This window comes from Equus caballus, chromosome 6 (assembly GCF_041296265.1).
Source record: "Equus caballus isolate H_3958 breed thoroughbred chromosome 6, TB-T2T, whole genome shotgun sequence".
In the NCBI taxonomy this organism is placed as follows: Eukaryota; Metazoa; Chordata; class Mammalia; order Perissodactyla; family Equidae; genus Equus; species Equus caballus.
Window position 1 is genome coordinate 58,183,541 of NC_091689.1, and position 26,271 is coordinate 58,209,811.

Below are 26,271 nucleotides of genomic sequence, written 5' to 3' on the forward strand. Positions count from 1 at the left end.
CTCGGAAGTTTCAAACCAGTAGCTGTTGAGCAGACACAGTCTTCAGATATTACTTGTTTGGAAGGAACAAGTTCAAAACCAAAACTAAATGTGGATGTCTTTAAATATGCTTTTACTCTCCAGTACCCTCAATCCCCAGTACTCCTGAGTATATTACTCTCTCCTGATTCACACATTTATATTACCTGATGACAATTTTCTATATGCCTCTGTTTCTTTGTAATAAAGAGGATAATAATAGTCTTTATAACATAGGATGGCCACATTAAATTACCATGAAACAACGTCTACCATACGATAAGAGTAACGATTCTCAGAAACAGTAACAACATAGTATGTTATTAGTATTAAACATTTGTCCTCCAATGTATCTCCTTACTAAACAATTTTCCAATTTTGATTGACCAACTGTCCCGGTTTTCCCGGGCTGTCCTGAGTTTAGCACTAGAAGGCCTGCATCCAGGGAAATTTCTCAGCCGGAGGCAAACCAGAGCAGTTCTTCACCCTACCAATATCCCCAAATAGGGTTAATCACTTCCATCTCTGGGCTCCTTTTGTACAGTATTCATGCTTCTTTTTGTAGAACTTTATACATTGTTGTATGTTGTATAACATTTGTTTGTTTCCCCACATTCCAATTATTTATGGACTTTTTTGTGCCCTCAATTCCCAAAGCAGTACCCCAATTTTAGGGAAAATATAACTAAATGAACTCCACAGAAGAATCCAAATGTCGAATTATGAGCTGTCGGCCTGGAAAAATACATATTTATTGAATTAATATTTACTTTTAATGGAAGGACTTTGGCAAATGTTTTATTGATGCTTTGGAGGAAGTGAAAAATTACTTAAGTAGATTTTCCTGCTGTTGATATAGATGAGTTATTCTGGATAGACCTAAGCCCAGCATAGTCGGTGCCCCAAATTTAAGACTCTAGGCCCCTAAAGCATTAATCTCATCCTAGACATATGAGCCATGCAGAAATTCTTCTTTCTTTCCTCTGTATTACATATTAATTTAACTTTCCTTTTTGCTGTGAAGAAACTGTCCATCTTAACTGTTCGTATAATCTACCTAATTTGTCAGATGCTTTTCCATCACTGACAAAGTAAGTTCATCAGTTTTGTGGCTAGAAAGATCAGTCAGAGAAAAAAATGATACATTTATAACTCATATATGTCAGGAATTCTTTTAGAAAATATTGTAACAGACTAATCTATAAAACTCAAGCTGCCAAGATTTATAATATTAATAAAATACAGTTATACTGAAGCTAAGAGTGAGGCACAACAATCATCTTTTCCTGCCAAACTTAGTCAGAGTGGAGCAAATTTTCCATACCTTTTTCTGAGTGCAGGAAAGCATAATAGTTAGCACAGCGGGTTCTGAAGACAGTCCTGACTTGAATGTGAATTTGAAAACATACAAGCCATGTAACCTTCAAAAATTCATCTGTCCTCTCTCTAGTTCAGTTTACTCAGCTCTGAAATGGGAATAACATCTAGCTACCTGGATTTCTGTGAATTAAATGAAGATGTCACAGATAAAGCACTTAATACCATAAATAACATGCGGCATAGCCTTGACAAATTCCAGTAGATACTACTCTTATAATTTTATTTGAATGTGCACTTCCAAATGCTGGTGAGGTGTATGCAACTAAAAGATCACAAAATATGCACTATGTTCATTTCCCTATACCTGTTTCGAATACCTGAGTCATTAGAGGTTTTACTTATATATTGTCAGATCTAAAATAAGTAGCCAATTTAAATTCCGAATAAGCTGTTAGTTGTTTCAAATTTTATTCATTAGAATGAATTGATAATTGAGAATAGCAGGGGATTGAGAATGCTAGAGAACAAAAGGATGTCCAAGGGCATTCAAATTTAGTTTTGATTTTGCTTTTGATCTTGTTTCATCCAAAAACAAGTTAGGTGTTTCAAATGTTTATTAATTGAAATAAATAAAAATAATAATGATGATTGTGATAACACGTATCATGCTACAGATGAAAAGGTACATTTATGTATGTTGCGGATTTAGAGCTCCAGAAAATACCACTTTTACTTTCCCTGACACATTTGCAACTGATTGAAAGACAGGAAATAACAAGTGTTGGAGAGGATGTAAAGAAAAGGGACCCCCCTCATACACTGTTGATAGAAATGTAAATTGGTGAAGCAGCTATGGAAAACAGTATGGAGATTCTTCAAAAAATTAAGCATAGAACTACTTTATGATCCAGATATTCCACTTCTAGGTATTTATCTGAAGAATATGAAAACACTAATTCAAAAAGATATATGTTTCCTTACATTCGTTGCAGATTTATTTACAGTAACCAAGATATGGAAACAAACTAAGTATCCATTGCTAGATGAATGGATAAAGAAGAGGCATACACACTACACACACACACAATGGAATACTACTCAGCCATAAAAAAGATGAAATCTTGCCATTTGCAAGAACTAGGATGGAACTTGAAGGTATTATGTTCATTATATTATTGCATATATATTATGCAGACAGAGAAAGTCAAATATCATACCATTTCACTCATATGTGGAATATAAAAAATGAAATAAATAAACAAAATGAAACAAAAACAAACTCATAGATACTGACAACAGATTGGTGGTTACCAGAAGGGAAGGGGGCTGGGTGGTGAGCAAAGTGGGTAAAGGGGATCAATTGTATGGTGACAGATGGAAGCTAGACTTTTGATGATGAACACACTGTAATGTATACTCATGTCAGATTATAATGTTGTATACCTGAAACTTATATAATGTTGTAAACCAATGTTACCTCAATAAAAAATAAATTAAATTAAATAAGATGACCAAAACAACTGAAAAAGAAACATACACTTGTGTGAAATAGATGAAGATCAAGTACAGCTTTCTTGATAAAAGTTGAATTGGTGCACGTAGCTTCCGTGTACAGCTACACTGTGCTTCTTACAACTTCATTCCAGAATTCACTTACTCTACCGAACTATAGCCCTCGCCCTCATAGGGACAAAGCCCATCCCAGTATGGTTATCATATGATAGGAAACGCAGATCACGTTGTCTTCTCTGTACCCACAGGGCACTGAGTTAATAACTCACTGCTATTCCCTTGGAAGGAAGGAGTGAGAAAGTGTAGAAAAGATGAAGATATCCCATCCAAGCTTTTCCTTTTTGGAAGCAGAAGGGAAATTTTCTCCCCTTATGCTGCTATAATTAGTGGGGAATAAGTGTTTGTCCCTAATAATCTTCATGATATTATTGGTACATCATTTGCTTCAAGAAGGACTCGTCTTTTTTAGTAATAGTAATGTTAATGACTAAAGGCAGTTACTAACCCAACAAAATAACAGTATGATCAGTTACTTACACTAATTGTTATACAATCCTAATTATGAAAAAAAAATAGGAAAAGGGGAAGTTTACGTAAATGATTGGGGACTCCTATAACACAAACACTGTGTTCTTGCTATAACCTTAAGAAAGTCCACACATCTTCAAGTTTGCCCAAAAACTAATAGCCGTGTAGGTAGTCCATAATCATGTTTTGCTCCCAGGCCAAAATATATCAATCCAAAGGATGCTGTTTGGGGAATTTGAAGAAACAAATTTCTATCTGAAATTTTCAGAAAATTTCTATCATCTGGTCAAAGAAGAGAGAGGAAGTCCGGGGAAACGGATGAGAGGAGTGACAGGTTGTTCTTAAAGAGGGATAATGAACACCTGCCTTGTGTGCAGTACAGGTTTCTCATAAGTGCTGACAGAGGCAAACACTCCAGGGATGAGGGGAAATTGGTGATCTAGTAAAATATGGTTTTTAGCTAAAGGTCAAATGAAATTGTACTGGAAACCTTGGGGATACTTTAAAGTGGGAGCTAAGGACAGGGGGCTGCTCATTAGAGCTTGTGCTTAAGTACCAGTTTCACTTTATCAGGGAAATTGTTCATTTGTGTGAAAATTTGACCTCTGTCAGCTTGCCAAGCAGGCTGGGACCGGAGGTGATTTCAGGCTCACGTGTGCTTGCAGAAGTTAGAGCTACCTGGGGACTACTTTCAAAGGACATGGCCAAGGTTAGCCAGCCCCAAATCTGACCTTCCTCTTCTTTCTTTCCATTTATATCTGTTTGTAAAGTTCAAATAGTTCTTTTTTTCCCCAAAAAAGAAAGCACTTCATATGCAATAAATGATAAAAGATTCCAAAGGGATGCAGCCATAAAAAGAGAAGGGGAGATAAAAAAGTTTCACTTAGGAAGGCTGATTATTTAGGGAAAGACAATTCAGATAGCTGGGTAACAATTACCATACTTCTTAACCTAGACTAGATTTAGCCTTAAAATTTTATGGTGCCTTGAAATTTTATATCTTTTAACCAGAGCCAAATTATTGCTAATGCACCAACGAAGGAAAAGAGGAGCGAGGTTTTTTCATAGGATGTTTGTTATCCAGAGAAGCTAACAATTTGGAATTCTTTAAATTCTCCAGCTATGTGGACCCTCTTATCACATATCCATATAAATTAAGCTACAAAGGAAAAGGAATGATGGGCCATAATTTAATGGTATGGATATCTAATGATGAAACAAAAGTTAATTTTAAAAATCGATGTTAAGTACCTACTACCTGCTAAGATATTTATTTTTCTTTTGTATCTCTACATGCAATTATTATGCTTTTGAATATATCTACTTGCTTATTATCTGTCTCCTCTTACTAGTGTATATGCTTCCAGAGGGAATGGATTTTGTCTTATTAACTGCTATATTTGTGATACCTGGAATTTGTTTGTAATGTTATTACATACATAGTACCCTATTTGTACTATTTTACTATTTGCTTAATGAACAAATACATATGATAGACACGCTCATCTATATTATCTTATATAAGCATTTTAACAACCATGTGAACTAGTTATTTAAGAAGTAACAATGTTGATGCTTACACTCATAGCTAATGAGTGGGGAAAACGTAACTATGACTTCTAATTGCACTTATCACAATATAGAATATTTCTATTTGTAATATAGAGAGTATTTTTATTTACACTGTTAGCGTAGAGCTCTGAACAATTCTCCTAACATAATTAAAATTACTATGAGTCAAGCATTTTATTGGGAGCTTTGCATACATTAGTTCATATATGTGTGGGAAGGTAAGGTTATTATTAGCTTAAACCATAAGAGATTTTCAGTACTCCACTATTTTTAACCTGCATATCTAGCAATGTCATGTGTTTCAGTCTAATATTAACTCTATTTTACAGGAGTAACTGAAGTTTACAGAAAGTAGATAAACTGCACAAAGCCCAATACCAGTATGCAATAAACTTAAGATGTGAACCCGTATTTAATTACAAATGCCATTTTCTTTCTCTTCCTTCTCAAATATGGGGACATTTCACACTGTGGGATCACTTGGCTATTAGGAGTAGTCTGCTCCAACATGGGAGGGATCAGAGCGCTCCCTCCCAGAGCCCCTTCCCTACCACCACCTTAGAGTAAATGTCCCCACTGAGAGCAGCCATTGACCAATACAATTGTATAGTCTACAGAGGACAAGAAAAAGGGTTATTTTCTTTGAAGGAAAAAAAATCGACCTCTTATAAATGTCATCATTTGACATATGACAATGAAAGTATTTATGGAAACTTTTATTATCTAGAGAGTAATATTTAATTTCTGGTTGTATTTTAGATCTTATGAAACCTCCAAATACCTTTTGATTTTCTATTTAAGCAGTAAATGAAAAAGATTTAAAGATACAAAGTATTCAAAGGTACAAAAAAGAGCCTACTACAAATAAATAGCACGGTGACCCAGGTGTTATTTGTATAAGCAATTATCTCAATTGCCTTTCAATGAAATGCATTCCTTTTCAATTAGAATTCTGAGTGTGATCACATAAATTATTTAATAAACTGATTTTCAAGGTTATAGACATCACACAGCTTTCTGAAAACATGTATTTTCCTTTTCCTACGATAACATGTATTTTCTATTGACATATAAAAACATAAAAACAATTTTGACCTCTGATGTCTTTTTTTCCCCCCTTGAATTCTCATTTAGTGAGCAAAAGACTATGTTGAAGAAAATTAAATTTGGATGTGATTTTATGTTTAGCTGATTTCTAGGCTACTACTCAAACCTCTATTCGCCTTTTATTAAAGCAATTAGAAAAAAACCATCTCATGCAGAAGTCGCATTTCACACTAGCACCTCATTAGCTTTCCAGGGTGTCTTATCAAGAAGTAATAACGAGGACAGAAATGGTGTTTGTTTTTAAATAGGGTATAATGTGACTGGGGATAAATTCTATAATCCTCAAAAGGGATAGACAGAAGCATTTATTTTTTCCCTCAAGGAGATGGGAAAGTTAAAGTCATGCTGAACACTAAGATCTGAAATAGGTAAGCAGCACTAACAAAGACGCAGGGCCCTTCTGGATCACAGCCAGCTGGAGCTAATTGTATTAGTTATGGTAATAGTGCCCTCCAGAGGAATTTTGTAGGAATTTGAAAGGCACAGGGAAATTAAAGGCTGTGAAAATGATGAATTGAAATACACACTTATAAAGTAAATTAACATACTATTCTTACCTAGATAATTAATATATCCTTTAGTTTAAATTTAGTACTGAAAGCTACACTATAGCCATCACTACAAATATTAACAAGCACATACTTTTTCATATGTTAGGCCATCTATGAATCTTTATTTATATACTGTATTCTTAATAGATTCTAAAATATGTCATATGTTATTTTAAAGTAAATTTCGCTCAAGGAAACAATTAAGGACTGAGGTTAAGGAATTCAAATTTGTGATTCCAATATTACTTTTCCTTCACGGTATTTCTTTCAGGACGTCTTTAGAACTTAGTGTAATTAGAGCTATATTCTTATATTAATATCACTGAAATGAGGCAAAATTATAAACAATCGTCATCAATTATTGGAACTAAACTGAAATGGGGGAGCCCAAAGCACCAGACTATAGACAGTAAGCCCCAATTAACACCACAAAATGTTAACAAGTTAAAAAGAGGTAATAAGTACATGAAATGAAAAATAAGAGGCCTCCTTATGTTTGTCGTTGAAATATTTATACCTTCTTAATTTTAGAGACTGCATAATGATTATTTCACATAATGATTTATTGTCATTATCATCAAAATTGCTTTTGCTATTTTATCATGTTAGTCACCGAGGCAAATTCTGGGAAAAGGGAATTCATATTTAATGACTTCACTGCTTTTTACTTCACTTCCCATTGTCAGCCACCACCACAATGATTTTCTGTATCTGGAATCTTGGAGGAAGAAACAAATCATCAGAAAGCAAATTCCTCTCAGTAATTTACTAAAATAGCTGTAAAGAGTTGAAATTTTTCTCTTAAAATTTAATACCAGAAACCAGAAAAGGAAGGAAAAGAGTGGAAAACAAAAATAAAAACAAAGAACAAGGGCAACAAATAGAAAATAGTAACAAATATGGTAGGCATTAATCCATCCAAAACAATAATTGTGTTGAAATGTCAATGGTCTAAACACACCAATTAAAAGACACAGATTGTCAGGGTGCATGAAGAAACAAGACCCAACTATATGTTGTCTACAAAACACCCACTTGAAATATAAAGGTACGTATAGATTAAAAGTAAACGGAATTGTAATGCCACTACATTATACGTGCACACACACACACACACACACACACACACGTATGTATATATGTCCATTGGCCTATTTGCCAAATCCTGCTGAAATCATTTAAGTTACTATAATTTGTAATAATTTTAGAGACCTGGAGAGTTAAGTTTTTCTTACATTGCTCTTAGTTTCAAAATTACCTTAGTCTTATTCTTTTTCCCTTCCAAATGAATCATAGAAAATTGTAGAAGAGCTTATCAAGTTTCATGAAAGAGCATGTTGAGATTTTAAAGAATTGCATTTACTTAATATTCCTTTTGGTGACAGTATTTGGGTAGTATGTTCCCTCACACTTTCTTGAAAATGCCCTAATTTCTTCCCTAATTCTTGAAAGCTAATTTGATATAAAATTTTAAACTTTCTATTATTTCCCCTTAGGAACTTGAAAATACTATTACATTAATTATGTGGCTTATTTTGTTGTTTTCCAGAAGTCTTATGTCAGTTGAATTCTTATTTATTTAAGTTATTTTTCTCCCATTTTGATATTCTATATATCTGGATGTATGTGTTTTTATTTATATCGCTAGACACTTGATTTGCTTCTTCAAAGCAAGTTTTCTTACTTTTCATCAATTCTGGAAAAGATTTGGTATTATCTTTTCGAAAGTTTTCTGTCTGAAAAGTTCTCTATTCTTTCTTAAGGATTCTAAAGGAGTCCTATAAACTCCTGTGGGATATATTATAATTTCATGTCTCACTTGTCAAATTTTTCATTTTTTTATACATCTTTGCTGCCATTCTGGGCAATTCCCTTACAACTACCTTGTAGATTACTAATAATTGCTTTAGCTGAATTTAATCTGCTATTTAACCCACTTAATGAGTGTTTTGATTTTTTCATTCTTTAAATTTAAAATATACATATTTTTATTCTTTTTTAAATCTGGTCTTTCCAGATATACGCATTTTCTAAAATTTTCTACTTTTATTATTTTTTTCACTCTATCCTTATAGTATTTTGTCCTATCTTTATAGTTTTTACACTTTCCATTATTGCTTTAATCATTTTAAACATATTAGATTTGTTTTGTTATTTTGATTTAGTCCTATTATCTCAAAATTCTGGCTTCTTTTTCTTTAGAACTGATGATCCATTCATGACACTTTGTTCATTTATTTATGCTGTGATTTATTTTTAATTGCAACCTCCTCTTCGGTGAGGGTGGTATTTTTTCCCTATCGAATTTCATCCAGCCTACATTATAAGAGAGTGGCTCTAGAGGGGTGCTACAGGTTTCCAAGAGCATCTCTAGACCAGGATAACCTTTTGCTAATCTCTTGGGCTGGGGGACTTCTGCAGCACACAGTATGTCGCGCTCATTCTCTGTATCACCTGGGGTACAGACCTCAGGTCTTCACTTCTCACAAGGAGTTATTTTTCCTTACCTAACAAGGAAAAGTTTTGATTTTCTTTTCTCCCAAAATTGGTGGTCGGACTATGTCCAGTATCCTTTTTATCTATTGGGCAGCCCTTCATAGTTTCAAGATTTATTGCAAAAGTCTGTTTAAACTCACAACCCCAAAGTAATCACAGAGTCAGTGTGTGCTTTTAGACCTAGTTTTTGTCCCCTCTCTGTATGCCACTGGGAATTTCTTGTCTTTCATAAGATCTCAGATGAGAAATCCATGTTATTCAGCACTTTCAATTGTTTTGGGGATAAGGGATAGATTTTTGCATTAGTTTAAATGACGTTTATGGAAATTTTTTTTTTTTTTTTTAAAGATTGGCCCTGCTCTAACACCTGTTGCCAATCTTTTTTTCTTCTTCTTCTTCTCCCCAAAGCTCCCCAGTAAATAGTTGTATATTCTAGTTGTAGGTCCTTCTGGTTGTGCCATGTGGGATGCCACCTCAGCATGGCTTGATGAACGGTGCTAGATCCACGCCCAGGATCCAATCCAGTGAAACCCTGGGCCGCAGAAGTAGAGCATGCAAACTTAACCACTCAGCCACAAAGTTGGCCCTTGGAAATAGTTTTGTTGCTGTAATTTACTACAGTGGTGCAAATGAATTTTAATGGACAGTGAGGAAGCTGCTCAAACACATCCGAGTTATCCTGCTGCAGAATAGAGAGAGCACAGTACCAGAAGGATTACTAAAGTAGAAGTACACAGAACATCACCAACATTTACAGAAATATTGCAGAGTTTTGTATATTCACATGGTATATATTGGGAGTTCAAGCTAATTTTACTTATCAACACCAATTATAGCTCTATAAAGTGATAAGAAGTTCTCCAAATGATGCTACTGAATCAATGTGTGTTTTATAATAATCCACAAAAGGAAAAATGATAATTATTACCTGGATCTATAAAGAGAAGGGAACAGGTGCATTATTAACAAAGACAGAAGTTTTAGGAACTTCTTTTAATAATTATCCTTACTTAGCAACAGAATTCAGTTAATTTGAGGATGCTATTACATTTTTTAATGCGAGATTTTAATGTATTTTAAGAATAGATTTCTCTAATTGAGTTTTTAATTAAATAAAAAATGGAAAAATAACACTCTGCCCTAATGTAATCCCATTTCTAACCATTATTATTGAAATAATTTAAAGTTACCATGTATATATAACTGACACTACCCGACTTTCACGTAATTTTTTGGAATTATCAGTAGTATCTACTATTATGTTTTAACAAAAAAAAGGCAAGCTCCACTAATTAAGTAGATGAAATTTTTATCACATTTAATCCTTTTGTGGGCTCTAGGATAAACCATTTATTTTGTTAGTTCTGATGAGGCCCAGCTTACATCTATATATTATGATATATGTATATCATACACACACACATATATATATACACTCAAGTACTCATATGCGTTTTCTAATAACATCACAATGTCTTAGTATTCTAAAGTATGTGAATAACCATTAACCTTTTAATTTGTATAGATTTTATAGATGAAGAGACTAAGATTAGGATGTTAAGAGTTTAATAAATTGCTCAAATTACGAAATAATTTTTGCAAAGCTGAGCTATCCATTTGGTCTCCTAACTCAGGATGGAAGCTCTTTTCACTAGATCAGTGGTTCTCAAAGTGCCATACACAAACTAGGGGGCCCCAAACACTCTTTGAGGAGGTCCACGAGGTCAAAATAATTTCACAAAAATGCAAAACATTATTTTCTTTTTTCACTTTGCTGACATTTGTATTCATGGCAGAAAAGCAAGTGTGAGTAAAACTGCTATAACAAATCAAGAAAGTGGCACTAAATTGTTCAAGTAGTTATTATGTTCTTCACTGGCACATAGAGACAGTAAAAAAAATCAGATTCATTAAGAACGAGAGCAGTAAAAGTTATTTTTTTATAAAATCTGATGAAAGTGTATAATCACTATTTTCATAAAATGTCAACCTTTAAACACGTTATTTTAGGGGCCAGCCCCGTGGCGGAGTTGTTAAGTTCGTGCGCTCTGCTGCAGTGGACTAGGGTTTTGCTAGTTCCAATCCCGGACGTGGACATGGCACTGCTCATCAAGCCATGGTGAGACAGCATCCCACATGCCACACAACTAGAGGGACCCACAACTAAAAATATACAACTATGTACCGGGGGGGCTTTGCAGAGAAAAAGGAAAAATACAATCTTTAAAAAAACTGTTATTTTAATACTCTGTATAATTAAATGAGAATTACACATAAAGTATGTTTTTATATATCAAAATATAATGATTATCTCAAGGAAAAGCAAATATGCAATTGTCTAAATTGAAAGCTGAACTATCCCTCTTTCTAAAGAATGTCACTTTTACTTGTAAGAATGATTGACAGAGAAACTATAGCTATTCAAACTTAGGTATTGAGTATTTGGTATTCTCAAAAATGAACGAAGTATACTTGTCATTTCAAAGGAGACATCTAATTGTTGCCAGTAATAAACTTCAATCTTTGAAGTAAAAATTAAAATTTTGAAAACATTGTGTACCCACCAATCTGAGCTTTCTATGTTCCCAATTCTTAAACTTATTTCAGTGGGGATATTAACAAATAGAATTTGTTTTGGATATTACATAACAAAATGTGTTAACATTTGGAACAGATGCATAACTCAGTAAATCAGATAAACAATGCTTGATGTTAAAAAGTCATGCATGAGTAAAAGATCCATTACAAGATAAAACCGTGAACTTTAATGTAACAGTATGTGAAAGGTTCATTAACAGGGTCTCGATTCCATACTGCACTAACATTTAGGAAACTGCACTGAATGTGTTTTGGTGTAGTACCAAAGAACCATATCCACATTGATTTGAAAAGAATAGTAAAATATTTCTCGTTTTCCAACTACATATTTGAAGGAGGCCTGATTCAAAACAGTATATCACAAAAGATTGAATGCAGAAGAGTTTATCAAAATCTATCTGTTTTCTATTAAACTAGACACTAATAGGTTTTGAAAAAATGTGAAAAAAATGCCACTTTTCTCATTTTTTTGTTTTTGGATAATATATTTATTTTTTGATAAAATATGGTATTAATTTTTTTACATAGTAATTTAATACTGTTGTTTTAAAACAAATTAATATGTTTGCAACTGATACCATAAAAATATAAAGGATCATAAGAGACTACTACAATCAATTATACTCCCACAAATACTAATAAATAGAATAATTTGTTACCAATTGTTACTATTTAAGGAGATTAAATCAGTAATCAAAAACCTCCCAACAAAAGAAAAGCCCAGCACCAGATGCTTCACTGGTAAATTCTACCAAACATTTCAAGAAGAATTAATATGAATCCTTCTCAAACTATCCCCCAAAAATAGAAGAGGGAATATTTCCAAACTCATTTTACGAGGCCAGCTTTATCCTGATACTAAAGCCAGACAAGAATACCACAAGAAAAGCAAATTACAGACCAATATCCATGATGAACATAGATGCAAAAATCCTTAGGAAAATATTGGCAAAATAAAATATATTAAAAGGATCATACACCATGATCAAGTGGGAGTCTGTCCAAAGATGCAAGGGTGGTTCAACATCCACAAATCAACCAACGTGATAAATCACATTAACAAGATGAAGGATAAAAATCATATGATTATCCCAATAGATGCAGAAAAAGCATTTGAAAAAATTAAAAATCCACTCACGATAAAAAACTCTCAACAAACTGGGTTCAGAGGGAACATACCTCAACATAATAAAGGCCATATACAACAAGCCCACAGTTGACATCACATTCAAAAGTGAAAGGTTTAAATCTTCCCTCTAAGATCAAGAACAAGACAAGGATGCCCACTTTCATCACTTTTATTCAACACAGTCCAAGAAGTCTTAGCCAGAGAAAGTAGGTGAGAAAAATAAATAAAAGGCATCCAAATTGGAAAGGAAGAAGTAAAATTGTTTCTATTTGCAGATGGCATGATATTATATTCAGAAAACCCAAAGACTCCACCAAAATACCGTTAGAACTAAGTAACGAATTTGGTAAATTTGCAGGATGCAAAGCCAATACACACACAAAAAAGTTGCATTTCTATACGCTAACGACAAACTATCAGAAAGAGAAATTAAGAAAAAAATCCTGTTTATAATAACGTCAAAAAGAATAAAATACTTGGGAAAAATTTAACCAAGAGTTGAATGATCTATACACCGAAAACTATAAAATGAATTAACTTTGTTAATAATTCCATACTACCCAAAATGATCTACAGATTCAATGCAGATCAAAATATCCTATCAAAATTCCAATGGCATTTTTCACAGAAATAAAAAAATCAATCCTAAAATTTGTATGGAAACAAAAAAGACTCTGAATAGCCTTAAGCAATCTTAGGAAAGAAGAACAAAGCTAGAGGCATCACATTTTCTGATTTCAAACTATATTACAAATTCATAGTAACAAAAACAGTATGGTACTGGCATGAAAACAGACACATAGATCAATGGAACAGAATGGAGAGCCCAGAAATAAACCCATGCACATATGGTCAATTAATTTACAACAAAGGAGACAAGAATATACAGTGGAGAAAAGACAGTCTTTTCAGTAAATGGAGTTGGGAAAACTGGATAGCCCCATGCAAAAGTCTAAACTAGACCTCTATCTTACACCATACACAAAAATCAACTCAAAATGGATAAAAGACTTGAACATAAGACCAGAAACCATAAAATTCCTAGGAGGAAAAGTAGGGAAAAAACTTCCTAACATCAGTCTTGCCAATGATTGTTTGCATTTAACACCCAAGCCAAAGGCAACTAAAGCAAAAATAAACAAGTAGGACAATGTCAAATTAAAAAGCTTCTTCCTAGCAAAGGAAACCATTGACAAAATGAAAAGGCAATGTACACAATGGGAAAAAATATTTGCAAATTATATACCTGATAAGGGGTTAATATCTAAAATATGTAAACAACTCATACAATATAATAGCAAATTAACAACCCAATTAAAAAATGGGCAGAGGATCTGAATAAAGATTTTTCTAAACAGAGACAAAGAACCAACAGGTACATGAAAGGTTCTCAACATCACTAATCATCCTAAGGTAATGCAAATCAAAACCAGAATGAGATGTCACCTCACATCTGTTAGAATGGCTCTTATCAAAAAGCCAAGAAATAGCAAGTGTTTGCGAGGATGTGGAGAAAAGAGGGCCCTTGTGCACTGTTGGTGGGAATGTAACTTGATGCAGCCACTATGGAAAACAGTGTGGAGTTTCCTCAGAAAACTAAAAACAGAACTACCATATCATCCACTTCTGGGTGAATCCAAAGAAAATGAAAACAGGACCTCAAAGAGAAATCTGCACTCCCATTTCATAGCCAAGAAATGGAAACAATCTAAGAGTCCATCAATGAATGAAAGGATAAAGAAGACGTGGTGTACACAATGAAATATTATTCAGCCATGAGAAAAAAATGGCATCCTGCCTTTTTCAACAACATGAATGGAATTTGAGGGCATTATGCTAAATGAAATAAGTCAGAAAGAGAAAGACAAAAGCAATATGATCTCACTTATATGTAGAATCTGAAAAAGCTGATCTCATAGAAAGAGTAGAGTGGTAGCTCCTGGGGCTGAGATGTGGGGGAAAGAAAGAGATGTTGGTCAAAGAGCATAAACTTCCAGTTATAATATTAATAAGTTCTAGGGATCCAAAGTACAGCATAGTGATTATGGTTAATAATTCTGTATTATATACTTGAAAGTTGCTAAGAGAGTAGATCTTAAATATTCTCATTATAAAAAATAAGTAGTAACTAGATGACATGATGCAGGTGTTAACTAATGCTATGGTGGTGATCATTTGGCAATATACGTGTACTTAATCAACATGTTGTACACCTTAAACTTGCGCAATGCTGCATGTCAATTATATCTAAATAAGCTGGAAAAAATAAATATAGAGAAAAAATTTATTTATACACATATTTTAAATGTTTCTCTGTTTTAGTTTCCAATATGGTAAATCCCAATAGAGATAACCAATATGAACAAAAGCTGTTCAGTGGTTTTTATCTGTAAGAGGATAAAAGATTCTTGAGACCAAAAAGTTTTGAGAATTACTCCATTAGAGACAAATCAATCTAGTGATCTCCTTATAGAGAAGTATATTACAAAGCTACAAGATATGCCTTTAATTCCAACTCCACTAAACTATCAATGGAACTTTCAGTTTTTATATGAGTGACAGGAAAAGAGAGTAAGAATCTCAAATAATAATAAAGTTCTAAGAGAAGTTTATGAACGTCCTTTTATAGCCTTGATGCCCTTGTCCATGCCATGGGAGTTAGTGAAAGAGCGAGGATTAAACAACTAGATTATTAATGGTAGCCACTTAGTTGTATAAATTAAATGTGTCAATAGTAAGAGTTAACAGAAGAGATTGGAGAAAATGATTTTGATAGTTGTCATGCCAGTCACTCAAGGTGCTCAAATAAAGCATGGGAACATGTGATTTTGTTTGTAGTAACTGATAAGATAAAACCAAGGGGGAACAAAACTCCTTTCACAGTGTTGCAGTGAATCATTACACATGAAATGAGCTTCTGAGCTCACCCTGTTTGCATTTCTCACGGTGAGAGAAATGAAGAAGAAAATATAGGGTAAGTAATACAAATGTACAGTATGTTGCAAAATACTCTCTGTCTTTGTATAATTATAGAAATGCCTGAATAATTGTAAGAATTATTAATTCACAAGCAGAGTTAGAATCCCCATAAGCAAAGTTTTCTTCAATGTACGTTTTTTTAAATTTCTGGGATAGATTTTATGGATAATAATTACTGAGAGAATAGAGTAAAGCAAGAATACTTTATATAATCATTTAACTGTTGAGGATCTTGGTCTGAAACTGTTCTTTTAGATACGGGACTGTAAAACTTAGAAAGGTTAAATGATAGGGTCAAGGTCAGGGTTTGACTTCCATCTAGTCCAAAAAAGAATTTGAATTTAAAGAAAGAAAGAGGTAAAATAGAAAGTAAAAACCCAGATAACTGTAGACATTTTAGTCACAAGTAGCGTGTTCAGTTGAAAAATAATTAGTAAGAATGAGTGCTGAGCCCTCAAGGAACCAGCGGAAGATAATGAAGTCCCTCCTACAGAGCCAACACTTCAGATTTTTTCATCTTCTAGTTTATGAAACTTTCATTTTAAACGCGTATAGCCATTTCCTATGGTTCTTGCATTTTCACATAGAATTTCAAATTCAGAAACTCTAACATAACACTGGCCCTTACGCTGAATCTGTCATTTTGATAATATTTAAAGTACGCTCATAAACTCATTAATGTGTTGAACATTCTGAGTATGTTAGTGCTAGATCTTACTATAAATAAAAGAAATATCAAGAAAATTATAAGTGAATCCCTGCCTTCAAGAGCTTATGTTCAGTAGGAGAGAACAAAGTGGCAACTATAGTTCAAGGTCCAGTGTGATAATCACTGTGAGACACAGAGGCTCTATTACAAGCGTTCAGGCTAAAAATAGTGATAGAAGAATATTAGCTGTCAAAGTGATCTTGGTAAATTAAACATATAGAATCAAGCAAAATAACTTTATTTGCTAAAGAAAATATTTGGAAGAAAAATATTTTTTCCCAAATTCCATAGTATATAACAAAATAGAAAACTGCCAATCAATAGAAATAAGAAGATAATCAGAAGTTAGTAACAGAACCCAAAAAGAAAACAAAAGAAGCCTAAGATAATTCCAGTTTAATCAGCTCTGGTCAAACGCTTATTAGAAAGAGACATTACAGATTCTAATATATTAGGTAGTATAACAAACTGGAATTCTGGAGGTTCTTGGTGGATTGCTAAAAGGGTATCATAAAATAGAAAATTTGGTAGGCATGAACTTTGCATTACTTTAGCGGAATTCTGAGCTTACGTTATACCTGATTTCTGGATCACTGAGAACTACCTTAATCTAGGAGACTCGTGTATCAGATCATTTTCTCTGATATCTTACATTATCTTTCTACAAGTGATTTTAAAGTCGTCTGGTTAACACTTCAAATCAGGAAAGTCCTGGGATTCCCAGTCATTATTTGATGAGGTACGTCTTTAACACTGCTATAATGCTATCAGTTGCTTGCAGCTGTGGAGAATAACTAAGGAAAAAACAGTCCTGTCCTAGGACATTTACCTCTGTAACAATAAACATTAATTTAAAACACAATTCAGAAACAATGTATGACAATATGGAATTAAATACAAAATATGTAGCACAGATAATACATAATATTGATGGTGTCTGGGCAGGAAGAAAGCACAGTATCTTTTTATTTTAATTTAACAAGGTAGATTATTATAAAATATTCCTTTGGAAGTCAAAGATCTGGATAGGATTTCCAGATTTATAGTTTTTCCGTGTGTCCTCAGGCAAATCCTATACTCCTTCTGGCTCTCAGTTCTTCAAATATAAAGGGGATGTACTTCATTTGCTCAGCCTTATTAACAGAATGTTTGTGAGGATCAAATGATAAAAGGTGAACTGAACAGTATTATAAGAGATTAAATGAGCATCTGCATTTTAAAATATTTGATTGGAAAGGTACTGTGATCCAAAAATTTAGGAAAACGCTTACAGAAAAAGTAAAAAGCATATCTATAATATATAGTTCAGTGGCAGTACTTCTTACTCAACAAACACAGTGCTTTATTCTTTAAGTTTTATTACCTCTTACTTCCAATGAATTCCCATCTTAACTCAAAGTTAACATCTGCATTTTACATTTTTTTGAAGTCAGTGTAATATAATTAAACACTGAAAAGAAAACTACTTCTGGTGAAAGATTTACTTACATTTCAATATTATATCATAAAATTGTTAGGCTTCGTCTGAATACTTTTCCAGCATTCTGCTACATGACTGATATATAAAACAGAGTCCAATTTAGCAATTTACCATTAACAATATGACTGCCACGCAGATTGAAATTCTCTAATGGTCAAAACTAGGACATTCTCTCCCCACAGGCTGACTTTTATAGAAACTCAAATTGTAATCAAAATTGTTTCCTTGGCAGACTCTGAAGCAGAAAAAGAGGAATATTATAATTTGAATATTTAATGGCAATCTACTAAGATGGTGAGAATCATTTATTTTTATGTTAGAGATCATCTATCCCAGAATTTCCCAAGTCATATCACAATGAGCTGATGAAGAAAAATGACATTCTGTATAAAACATAATGTGTACTCAATAAATTCTAGAAATTTGCTTCCTCGCTGAAGGACTTCTCACAGCTTTTAACGTGCCAATGTTCATTCTTGATGTCTCGGAGGGAAATCTCATAAGCCCTGTTTCACAAATAGAATTTTTTTGGCAGAGAAGGAAGGCTGAACATCTGATATCTCCCAGAACTAGAGATCCAGGAAACCCAGATGCAGACTATGGAATTATAATACTCAAAAGTCTCCAGTTTCTTCTCCCAAGATGTGTGCACATCTCTTTTGTGGCATGCTCAACCCCTATTTGAGAGAGGGAGCCAAGAGAATCAGAATCAAGGAGATCCAAATTAGTGAGAATTGGTGGGAAGCAGAAATTAACTTCCTAGGTTGTAAACTATGGAAGTGGTACCTGAGAGCTACCAAGCGCACCTAAGAATGGAGCAGACACAGAGGAAAGGATGAGTGAGACAGGAAGAAAGAAAGATCAAGTCCTGATGATAGTATTGAATTCTTAGATCAGGCAGTGTCTGAAATCAACTGTACCCCTTAAGTTTTGAAGTATATAAACATGTAAATTCTCTCTCTCTTTCCTCCCTCTGCTCCTAAACCAACTTGCAATTAAAATAAGCTGTACTGATCACCATGGGCAATATTTGGATAGGTTCCCTCAACTCTGATTCCATGGCTGCTTTTTCTGTTTCTATTTCTGACCGATCATACTTAAGATCAACATCTTCGTTACATATTAAGGTCATATACTACATATAAATACAATACTGTGGGGCATGTCTTGCTCGTGTCATGTCTCTTTGAGGTGATTTATTTTATCTCGGCTCTGACCCATTATGTATTGGTTTTAAATTTATTTCTCAAGGGAATTTTGTTTTATTTGCAAGTTCCCCTTAATTGTTTTCTTCTGGACTACTTACAGACAATAATCAATTCAATGAAATGGTTCCAACCGCTTCCTTTTATGTAAATCTCTCTGATCTGATGAGGTGCTTTTGTTATTAGGACTCCAGCACCGATTCTCTGTAACCTAAGCACACAAAACAGTCTCTGGCACCTAATAGGCTTGAAGCTTGTTGGATTTCTTCCTAGATAACGTAATCAATCTGCTATTTTCTCTTGTTATGGTTTTGCTTTCTTTGAACTACACATGGGCTCAACAATTTGGTCTGCCTCTCTCTCTCCCACTCCCCCCCAGGAAAAGATCTTCCTAAAGGGACTGATTTTTTAAAAAACTAAACATGACAAAATTGTTAATGACAGGTGGAGTATTATGTTTTTTGAGCTTTTGCTGGCATTTCCTGTTAAATAAGAAGAATTCCTTTCAAAGAATGAATATAATGGTGGAGTTTAACTAAGATAGTTTGAGACTCTCAGCCCTATTTGCCAAATAAAATTATATCAATAAAGCAACTATCTTCCCACTTTTCCCTTAAAATTAATATTACTCTTGCTCATCTTTGTCTCCCACTTGCACTGCAAGCATTTTCCTTTTCATCCTTGTTTTAGTTCTAGTAAGCTTCCTCTCATAAAGGAGCTCTGTTCTAGTAATAATAACTGTTTGGAAAAAAGTATTGAATATAATATTTCCTGGATTAGTGAGAGATGGAACCAAGATCAGGTAGTGATATCTGCCATGGGCAGGAATAGTTGCCCATGTACAATAAATTTTCTCCTTCCAAATTTAGCCAAATGTTTGCATGATACCATTAAGATTATCTGGCTAGACTATATATCTATAGTCTTCAAGTGACCAGGATTAGAAGATAAAACAGGAATTAGAAATTGTAAAATCTTCAGCTGATTTTTGCTAAAAAATTGAAACCTCAGAAACACCAATAGTTCTTTTAAAAACCTTTTAATACTATCAGAGTGAAAATATTGTTTTCTTGGCTATGGCATGCCCTGGACTTAAATCTGAATTCTAGTTAATTACAAGTTTGACTAACTTGATGAAGTTAGAATCAGTCATAAAAAAAGACTGATTGTCTTATGTCTTATGGCAAACAAAATGTATATTCATTAATTAGCTTTAGAATGTATTATTAACTGGAACTGCTAAGGGTTCACTTGTCTTTAATCGTGTTAACAACAGTGTTAAATATTTCTATATACTATTGCTAGATGTAAAAATGCCACATATCAGGGAAGCATACAACTTTTTAATTTAGTTTTAACAAGCGGGAAAAAGTAAAATTGACAGAATTTTATTCCTAATATAGCAGTCAAGAAATCTTTCACTTATTCCGCATTTGCACAAATCAGTGTCTTCTTTAACTCTAATCCCCAAGGGAGTGGGGATAGGAATGTGATATTTACTTGAAAGGAATATATATTTCTCACGAGGTATGATTTTTCTCAGTATCAAGTCACAATTCTATCACAATCCCAACGAGCTGCTTCTTGACGTTTAGAGAAGCATTTCATTTCCAGAAGGTGGCGCTCTAGAATAGTTGGAAATCCAGGTTGCTTCCATCTGAAACAAAGCAGAGGTGCTTTCATTAACGTTCAAGTTAACTGAAATTCTGGAAACACAGAGTGAGTATTCAAACCAAATAAATGTCCTGCTGCCCTTTCTTTGATAGCATTTAAAACTAAATATTTTTCTATGTCCATACCCTAACATTGCCTGGGAAAACTAGCAACACAACAGTTTAGATTTGCAGCCTTAAAACAAAATAGACAAAAATATAACAAGACATTTTAGAAAAGTAGGCCAGTTTTATACCAGAGTATACCGACTTCTTTTATGACTTTCAATAAAGGTCATTTATAAATATATTAGAATAATATTTGATGCTACGCAACTGTACTGTATGCAAAATATAAGCAAAATCAGATAATTAATTATGGAAGTTTTGTTAAAAATATATCAGAGATTATAAAAACCTTGGCCTGCATGTGGAGAAGCTGCAAAAAGAGTAGAAAATTAGAAGAGACATAAAAAGAATTTCTTCAGGGAAGAAAGGAGAATTCCGTTAATTCTTGAATTTTCTAAATAGAGTTCTAAGAAATCTTTGCCTAGTGAAAATGTATGTGGCATTATAGAGATAATAAAGTCTGACTACAGTAAATGGATCCATTTCCTATGGAGAGACAGTTTGGGAACATTTATGATCTTGCCAGAGACTGTGACTATTTCCAGTACATTAATTTTTTTCTATCAGCAATAAGAATTTATTCAATGGACAAAGGAAAACTATATTTAGAAACTCAAAGGTCATTTAAACTGTCAACTAATAGTTTTCTGAAAGAATCAAAAGTTTTACTTATAAGCATTGCTATTCTGAGAGTTATCTGTCATTTGAGTATTGTTGTTTAGCAGTTGTTACATTACACAAACCACAAATGCATCTCTAATATTACTGTAAGTATGTGACAGTTTTACAAGCTGACTAGAAAGCATATTTGAGATGCATCATGTAAAATATATTCAGTGGAGCACTTGTATCATGGTGCCTCATCTTACTTTTGCGGAATTAACTCTAAGGTGCTCCATAGTTTAAAACAGCTGTTGAGATCAAGAGTAAAATCCCCTTCTAACATATTTGAATATTCATGTTGTTATATTAAATCTGTTTTTCTTGAGATATGTAACAAAAATGTTTGGATTATTCAAAATTAATAATCTTTTGGTCTTGGTTAAACTACAACTTCTCTGTAGTTTCAATTTCAATGCATTATAGAAATATACACACCACACCCATTTGTAAGGATTTGAAAGTAGATTTGCAAATTAAACCAGTAATTTATCTTAAAGGAAGAAGACTGGGGGTACCAAAATTACATGTGACACTTTGCCTGTATTAATATCTCTACTAATAGTCCATCTCCGAACGTAACAAACTTTACTCAATTATATGAAAATATGTAAATTACACTTATTTTTCTTTAAATTTGTTTTAAATTAGACCTGTTCCCAGAAAATTGAATATAAGGAACATTGAGTTAAAAAACTATGAAATACAACTCTTTCAAATATTAACATTTGGAATTAAGTCGACCAAATATTCAGACTCAAATCAGTCTTTCCAGTTCTCAGGCAAATACACATTACTACAATTCTCTAAGCAAGTACAGCTGCTTATGTACCAGCTACAACTGAATCTGTAAAATTAATACAGTGCAAAATCGTGACTCTCAATTTTGATCAAAAATTGAAGTGAGGAGGGAACTTTATATTTTAATTAAACTCGACATAATTATATACTGTATGCATACAATTTTAAGACAAAATATAACATCTTAAATAAATTTTATACCTGCTATGGACTGCACAGACTCCTTTGCCAATAGGGTAACTTTGCTGAAAAAGCTTGAGAAAAATTGATGAATGTACATTATCCTCCAAGTTATCTTCTTTCTCAGAATTGCAGTCTCTTTCTTTACTTAAGTCAATGTTACTTACAATGTGTACGTTTATGAAAAGTTACAAGATTAATTATATTGAAGACAAGATTTTAATTACTCGGAAGTTATATCACTTGTGGAGAGGGCTATGTCTTTCAAAGTTTATTTTATTTGATTCTAAAACAACCATAGAAGATTAATATGGAATGCATTCTTCTTTTTTTGTTTTTAAAGATTGGCACCTGAGCTAACAACTGTTGCCAAACTTTTTTTTTTAATTGCTTTTTCTCCCCAAATCCCCCCAGCACATAGTTGTATATTTTGGTTGTGGGTCCTTCTAGTTGTGGCATGTAGGACACCGCCTCAACATGACCTGATGAGTGGTGCCGTGTCCGCGCCCAGGATCCCAACCCATGAAACCCTGGGCTGCCAAAGCAAGCACGCGAACTTAATCACTTGGCCACGGGGCTGGCCCCCTAGAATGCATTATTCTTATTCTACCTTTAAAGAGAGACTAGTCAACCAAGATGAGTTGTCAAAAAAGATATAAAAATTAACCTGATATGGGACTTTAAGTTCTGACCATGATAGAATAATTTTCATCAGATTTGCAATTCTCAGGCAATAACCACAAAACTGGACAAAATTGGAAAACAGAGAACTCAGGGTTGTGATCACTGAAAGAAAGGAAATACACAAAATGAGATCTACATTCAGCCTGGCTTTCTGCTAGGGGTCACTTTCCAATTTAAGAATGGAGCCCAAACACAGAACAGCAATCTCCCTGAGTAGAAGAAACAAAGATTGGAGTTCTGGGCTACCAAGGTATTTGGTATTTGCAGGGAGGTGTATCAGAGAGGAGCAGGACAGAAAACTCCACAAATGTGACTAAGCGTTCTTGCAAGTTTTTGCATAAATTCTAAGCTGTGCGTGCGTCGAGAGAGCCTATGCAGGCTTGGCATACTGCTTCTGAAGAACTGTAAACCCCAGACACCATGGGCATGGCAGTGCTAGGATACACTATAGACCTCCCCAGCCAGAAGGGAGAGGCTGTGTGGAACACTCTAAAAACTCAGTTGAAACTCCAGAATTGCCAGGGTATAGAAGTAGGGCTGGTCTATCCCCCTACTGCAACCAAGCCCAGAACGATGAAGCTGAGACATAAGTAAAGTCACTTGCCTGCCAGAGCAAAGTTAAAGACTTTTCACAGTCTTCTGGCATAATCCAGACCCGTAAAGGTGGAACTAGGAAGTCAGGATGGCTGAGTGGGCAAAGGCACTGTGTTCAGGTGGAACTAAGCTATGGTGACAGAATTTAGGACTGTAATTGTGTCTGGAGGAAGGTGGGAATTGTTTCGGAGGCGGCATGATGCAACCTTGCCTGGGATGATACATGCGCCCTATATTTTGTCAGGGCTGTGATTACACATGTCTATCCATTTTTCATAACGCATCAAACTGTGCACGTAAGATCTACACATTTCATTGTGTGTAAATTGTCTCAAAAAAGAGCTTATATTCAAATAAGAGACTAGAAAAAACAGAAGGGGACATTTTTAAAAGTTGTGCTAAAAATTTTTGTAGGATGGAAGAGGAATTTCCTGCTTTGCTGCATTAATTTTGGCTCCAGAAGGCAACAAAATGAATAGAGGAATAAATGTCAATAATTGAAAAAAACTTTTTTATGAATGCTTGTAGTTAGTAGAAATAATGTAATCAGCGTATGAAAATACAGAGAGGCCCAGAAGTAGGATCAAGTTATTGACAATAAATTCTTAAAATAAATGTATTGGTGCTTATGATGTTCAAAAAGCAACAGGATGTGAATAAAATACAGACTCTACAGTATAGCAGGAGAGTGAAAATACATATATACCCATCGTAACACCAGGAAGAAAGTAATAAATGCCTCAAAAGTTGTTGCCATAAAGAGCAATGCAATTTCAGAAGAACAAGGGAAGAAATTAAGGAGGGTTTTATCTGGATAAATTAAACCCAGAAGGTGAAAATAAACTCACAAGGAAACTAACCATCCTGATGTCCGTGGCCACTGTACTCTAGTTGTAGCTCAATGATATCCTCGAAGGCCTAAAAATATTCACATATTTCCAAAATGCCCACAATATAATTCCTATTTGATTATCACTATCCCTTATGTTCACATCTAATTATCTATGGTGCCGTAAAATATAACTATTAGCAAATAAAATTAGCCAAAACCAATCTGGCGACTTCAACTAATTTCCTTTCATTTTCAAGAGAACAGTTAGCCAAATTTCATCTTCTGTCTCCACTCCTCAGGCTTCGTATTTCAGCTTTGCTCTCACCACAGCGATCTTATTAGCCATAAGGCAGTGAACGCTTTCTCAGTCTGCTCCAAAGAGACAAACCAGAGCAAGAGAAAAGGGGTATACACATTAAGCTCTTTGGTTTTGCATTTGAGAAACACAAGCAATTTACTTTAATCAAGAAATTAGGGATACAGGGGGAATACATGTTTTGGTTTTGTTTTTATTTTTTCTTAAATGTAGAGGGATTTTCCCACCATGTCTTATTATACTGAGAAAAAAATAGTGTGAATTCCTTTTAAAATCAATCCTCTGTTTCTTTTTGTGTACTCTGTACTCTGAATGTTAATTTTGCATACACTTAATGGTAAGATAGCTTTTCAGTTGTGATAGTTTTTCAGTTGTGATAGTTTTTATTTTGTTTTTTCCAGAATGGAAATTAGACCTTGTAAAATCATGTTGCAAGTAGTCCATGTGTAACAATATTTCTCAGCTTTATACCAAACTATGTGAAAAGTTGTAATAGTCTAATAGGAGAATCTGGGTAGAATGTTTATTAGAATTAATTTAATGACTACTGGCATGAATAGTCAATGGATAGATTCTTTATTGTAAATATTCTCTGGAAATAAGTATTTGAGAACAATTAAATTTTTATTCTAAATTCGTAGAATATAAATACTTTGTGCTACTCTTATTTTGAACATGCACCTAGAAATAGTCAGTTTGAATTTCTGATTCCATTTTAGTAAGTAACATAAGTAAAATTTAAGAAAGATAATCGTTTGAATCTATGTATACTGTGGTACTTATAGTAGCTTTAATTTAAACTTTGTAACAAAGATACCCAAAATATAGCAGTGTAAACAAGATAGAATTTTCTCTCTCGTGTTTTCTCTCTCTTCTTTGTATCTAAAGTAATGATAAGAACCAGCAATTCAACTTTACCATCCTCAGTACAAGGTGTCCATTTTTAAGGTGGCTACTCTATTCATCACCATCTGCAAGGAGTGTTTGTGTGTGTATGTGTGTGCTGTGTGTTTGAGGAGGGAGGAGCATGCAGGAGGATGCACATGCAATCCTTTTAAGGGCACAGCTGAAGAATCACACATCACTTGTTTTCACATTTCATTGACTAGAACTAGTACCTTGCCCACATCTCATTGAAATGTAGGTGGAAAATGTGGCCATTACTATATGTAGGGGAAAAGGATACTGGGACACAACCTGTAGCCTGCTGCCAAATATC

At 33.9% G+C, this 26,271-nt stretch overlaps 1 protein-coding gene across 11 annotated transcripts in view; it reads left to right on the forward strand.

Annotated features, from left to right (window-relative positions):
- Positions 1 to 26,271, forward strand: part of PIK3C2G (phosphatidylinositol-4-phosphate 3-kinase catalytic subunit type 2 gamma) — a 510,459-nt gene that overhangs the window by 136,028 nt on the left and 348,160 nt on the right. For 2 of the 11 annotated variants that reach the window (XM_070270010.1, XM_070270026.1), the window contains exon 1: positions 15,722 to 15,805. The exons of the other annotated variants lie outside the window; for them this stretch is intronic. The gene's annotated coding sequence lies outside the window, so the exon portion shown is untranslated. Of the gene's footprint in view, positions 1 to 15,721; positions 15,806 to 26,271 lie in introns of those variants that run through there. 11 annotated transcript variants of the gene reach the window in all.